Source organism: Etheostoma cragini, chromosome 15 (assembly GCF_013103735.1).
Source record: "Etheostoma cragini isolate CJK2018 chromosome 15, CSU_Ecrag_1.0, whole genome shotgun sequence".
NCBI classification, from domain to species: domain Eukaryota; kingdom Metazoa; phylum Chordata; class Actinopteri; order Perciformes; family Percidae; genus Etheostoma; species Etheostoma cragini.
The window spans coordinates 5162584-5167563 of record NC_048421.1 but is presented as its reverse complement, the minus strand read 5'-3'; the positions used below and the strand labels follow the sequence as shown (position 1 = coordinate 5167563).

Sequence of the window (4980 nt, the reverse complement as noted above, 5' to 3'; positions counted from 1 at the left end):
GGGGGGGGTCCAAGGTTTTGAAGGGGCCCATAAAAATGGCTTGGCAGTGCCCCTGTACCTCTCTCTGGCCCCCCTTACTGTGGCCAATATATTAGTATATTGCGTCAACCCACATTATTATCCCCAGAGAGGGGATATTTTAATTATTAATTTGCAGTATGAACAAAATGCATGATAATACTAACTGAGTATCCTTAAATGTTACACGTGTCATTAATCTTTGGGAAACCAAATCTATGGGGGTGGTGGGTGTATATAACTGTTGTGCTTTGTATATTTGGTAGCCCTAAAATCAGACATGACCCCAGCCTGGCCCCCTAACCTTGACTCAAACCACCCCCACCCTCACTGGTCCCTGGATTAGAATTAAAAAAAAAAAAAGTTAGTCTCTCTTTTTCCTTTGTGATTGAACATGCTCATAGTTGACTTTGTTTTATGTGCTACAAGGACATTCATTCACTCTATCACTAGCACTAGTTATCATTGTCCTTTCCTTCCTTTTCATTCTCCTTTCATTGTTTTTCTCCTTGCCTCCTGTTTACCCCCTACCTCTAGTTTTAATTAAGCCATCAATTCTGCTATTCTGCCTGAATTTAAATGTGTGTTTAGTGGAATTAGCTTGTAATAGTCCTCTTAAATTTTGAATCAAAGTATGTTATTCTGTTTTAATGTTATTACTTCTTTTTAGTGTTTTTCGCTCGCTCTCTCGCTCTCATTTTCTTTCGCTTCACCCCATTCTCCTGCTCCCACCTTCATCTAGCCGTCTGTAACTTGTGGCATTTACAGAAAGTAAATGCAGCACCTTGTTATTCTGAGAAGCTCTTTCCTGGCATTTCCAAAGGCCTCTGGCAAAGGCATGATAAAATTACGTGTGTGTGCATGTGGGTTTATGTGAACATGCACAGGGCCATTTGTATACATAGAATTGTGTGTATGTCTGTCAGGTATGTTTCTTTGTAGATGTTGGTGGGTGTGTGTGTGTAACATTTGGCTGCTGTGAGGTTGCAGGTCGGATAAGTTTCCCTTCATCTGTTTCCTGTCAGAATAACACAAGAAAGTAATGCCACCATGGTAACAAGGGCAAAGACCTTCATGCTTTAAAGAAGAGTCAGGATACGATTAGCAGAGTGAATTACACACTAGTCACAATATTGATGGGTGAGATTTATATTCATGCATGGGCTTGTGCAAAAACATCACTCAAGCTTCCACTCCACGTCTGTATGGAGCCATGACACGCCTAATATTAAGACATGAAAAAAACGTTCATTCCATATCACAATTTTTTCAGGGATTTCCTCCATTTGAAGTTTGACTGACACTGTTTTAACACTGCGTCATCTTGCAGCGCTGTGGTCAAGCTGCTGCTCTGCCCGGTGCGTTCCATACAGATGATGATGATTTTTGCATCAGTATCTGGGGCTGAGAGCCGCTGAGTATTTTACAAGTTGTGAATGAGAATGGGTTGTAAAAGCTTTGAAACTTTGGTTAGAGGTTGAGACTGTCCAGCAACACAAGAGAGTCCACTGGGATGTTCCTGGTGGTCCCCGTTGAGTACCAGCGACAGATCTGCTCTTTGATGGTGGTGGGCTTCTCATCATGCATTGCTTGTGTCCATTGGCTTGGAGTGCCTGATGGACATTCTGCACCTCCTGCGTTCCATACACACGCTGAAGGGTGCTTTTTTGCATCGTCTCTGACGCTGAGAGGCACTGCCCAAGCGTCCACATCTTTTACGAGCCGGGAGTAAGAACGGGTTGCAACAACCATGATGAGAAATGGTAGAAATGTTCCTGTCCATGGGTGAACTTTAATGTAAGGGGTTGATGTTGTTGATGTGTTACATGTTGATACTGGAGCAGTGACTTTTGGTAAAAGTGTCATCCACATACCTGCACCAGATGCCAGGTGGGGTGGGAGCTGCTTAGAGGCCATCTGTTTCAAAAGTACAGGTTAGAGGCAGTGTAATACAGCACAAGGCATGTGGAAATTATCTTCTGTTTAACCTGTGCTACAATAACATGTGTTCATGTGTGTGTGTGTGCGCGTGCATGCGTGTGTGTGTGTGTGTGTGTGTGCTGAAGCAAATCCTCTGTGTTTCTGTACCTCAAGGCCATGCTTTTTCTTTTTCTTCTTTCTTTTATGCACAGCTCCACTTTCAAATCAGCTTGTTGCTCCTCGGATTAATCTTTCAGAGGCCTTTTTATCAGTGTTCTTCACACTCTCACTTTAAGAATTTGAATGACAGACGGAACATCAACCATTTGAAAAAAAAGATGTCTTGAAAGTAATGCGTTCTGGCCTCAAGTAAGATACAATCTTCATTCTCCTACCACTTGATTCCTGTACTAAATCTTACCTTTATCACCCCTATAATGTTCAGTGTTTGATGGGATTGTGTCACAATCATGCTGATCGAAATCTACGGTCAGGTTTTAGGCTGTAGTGGTCCTTGATGGCCATCAGAGAGAACCTGAATTTTTTTGCTAACTGGGGCAGTTGTGAAATTACCCATAGGCCAATAAATGGAAACTCACTGATAATCTTCTTAAAAACATAAAGAGATGGTGGTAGCTCATTAATTAAAAGCCCCTGAAACTGAATAAACCCAATTATCTTTCATAGAGTGTCATTATAATAAGATCTCTTTCAGTTTGATATATTTTCTGGTCAGTAAAAGTGACCTTACAGTGGCATGCTGAACGCACAATCACATTGTATTAAAAAAAAAAAGAATAGACACTTAACCTCTGATGACCTTTGGGACATCATTTCTGTCCTGCTTGTGAGACACAATTACAAGCATTTATGCATGTCTTAATTTCATAGAGAATATTGCAAATGTAACCCACTACCATTTCACATAATTTGTGGTTGAATCTCCCTTTCTTCTTCACTTTCTCCCTCCTCCTTGCCGTTTAGTCTCCTTTTCTCCTCCTGTCCCTCTGTGAACAGGGGGAAAACACATCAGAAGACCGTCGTTGTACCCTTCAACTGAATGCATCTGTTCGTGTCTCTAAGTGCGTGTGCATGCCCGCGTGTAGGCAGGTGTGCTTCTGTCAGGTGTTGCACATTTAGATGTGTGGGTGTGCTTGTTTGGGCTTATACGAATGAGTGAGTCGGGTATGTGTGTGTGCAAGCTGGTGTGACACAGCGGTCGCTGTCTGATGCATCTTTAGCTTGGCTCCAAATCAAAAACACGTACTGTATCCCCTCGGGGAGCTAGACAGACAGCAGCCGACTGGCAGCAGCAGAAAGAGAGAGAGAGAGAGAGAGAGAGAGAGAGAGAGAGAGAGAGAGAGAGAGAGAGAGAGAGAGCGCATAAAGGGGGAAGAACAGATGCAAAGGTGAAAACATGTAAGGACAGGGAGATGTTTTTTAAGGGAGGGGCGGGAAGTTAAGGAGGGAGAGAGGATGGATAAATGAAGGAGGACAAAAGAAAATATGTCAGATGCAAAAAGCATTTAAGAATAGAGGAGAAGAACAGAGATAATAGGAGACTAAAAAAATGGAGAGTAAAAGGTTACTAAAGAAATACAAGGAGGAGGAGAGAGTCTTGAGGGGAAGAGGTGAGACTGAGTCATGTTGTTGATGATGTGCAACATCCCCACTGTGCTGGTTCCTGTCCTCTCTTCCTCACATTCACCCCAGGTCAAATGGATTGTGTGTTGTGTGCCATTGTGTGTGAATGTGTGTTTCTCCACTCGCAGTTATGGCCGTTCAGTCCTCTCAGAGTGTGTCCGTACAGTCTTTTTTGTCTCTTTTTTGGCCTACTGTCTATACTAAGCTGCTGTCCAGCAATTTTTGTAACTTTCCAAAAAGCGACCATCCACCATTTACAACCACTGCAGCATTTAACCAAGTGTGTTTGAGAAAGCAGGTTTTGAATGTCTTTTTCTAGATCTCTTATTTCATTATTACACAACTATTTCTATCAGGTTTCACGTAAACAATCAACAGCAATACTATGACTCTCCTACAGTAGAGACAGTTTGAAAAATGCTTGACGTCATCCCAATATTTAAAGGTGCCCTGCCACACGTATTTCATTACTTTGTGGTGAGGTTTGATGTTCTACCATGGACGTTTTAATGAGAGCCTGGCTGTCAGCATCCTTTACCCAGCGCAACTGGACAACCTCATGAATGGAATTGAGCTCAGGCAAAACCACGTCAGACTGACCCGGTTTTGCAATTGGGGTGATTTTTCCATTTATTTCTTTTCAGTGGCCAGAGCTGATAGAAGAGGTAGCAGTTCATTTTCACATTTACAACATAATACAAACACATATTTCTAAAAATGCAAGTAAAAATGGTTATGTATGGCAGGGCACCTCCAAACGATAACTGGGCATTGCCCCCCTGTATGACATCCAGCTTATTTCTTTATCAGTAGAGGTTTAACCAACTCAACAGAGTTGTTGCACTCAACAGATGTTGGAAGCACAATTTTCTCGCTGCCAGATGTAAGAAGAGAAGAAAGAAGATGTAAACCTTTATATATATATATATAGGCATTGTGGATGGTGATCTTCATAAAATCAAGCTCAAACCATTAGTGCACGTACATTTTCAAACACACACACAGCATGTTTTTATTTAGCCAGCTTAGCGTGGACATAGTCTCATAACAGTCCCCGCTGTTCATTAATGAGTGCTGATGTATAAGGACAACTCATAAACCCAAATCGTCTGCATTTAGCCAAAAAAAAACATCACAAACAAGCATAAGTCACATGGTCTAATATCCCTGGCGAATGGCAGATTGTCCTCTGTTCAAATAAGAAATAATATGCCCAAAAACTAACTGTTTTATGTCATTCTACCTGCCCTGGTCTTTCACTTTTTTTTCTTTTTAATTATCTTGATTCATTAGAGATGGAGAAGAGGAGAGGGAAAAATGATTTGTGAAGTGAGGGATGAGAATGGAGTGGAGCATCTTACCATCTGCATGTTTCTTCTGCAGGGAAAAATGACGAGC

The 4980-nt window shown here is 41.8% G+C and overlaps 1 long non-coding RNA gene across 1 annotated transcript in view; it reads left to right on the top strand.

Annotated features, from left to right (window-relative positions):
* The window catches only part of LOC117958223, a 13449-nt gene extending 9114 nt beyond the window's left edge, over window positions 1-4335 (top strand). Inside the window, exon 2 of the long non-coding RNA XR_004659669.1 lies at window positions 4248-4335. This is a non-coding gene — a long non-coding RNA (uncharacterized LOC117958223). The remainder of the gene's footprint in view (window positions 1-4247) is intronic.
* The last annotated feature ends 645 nt before the right edge of the window (window positions 4336-4980 follow it).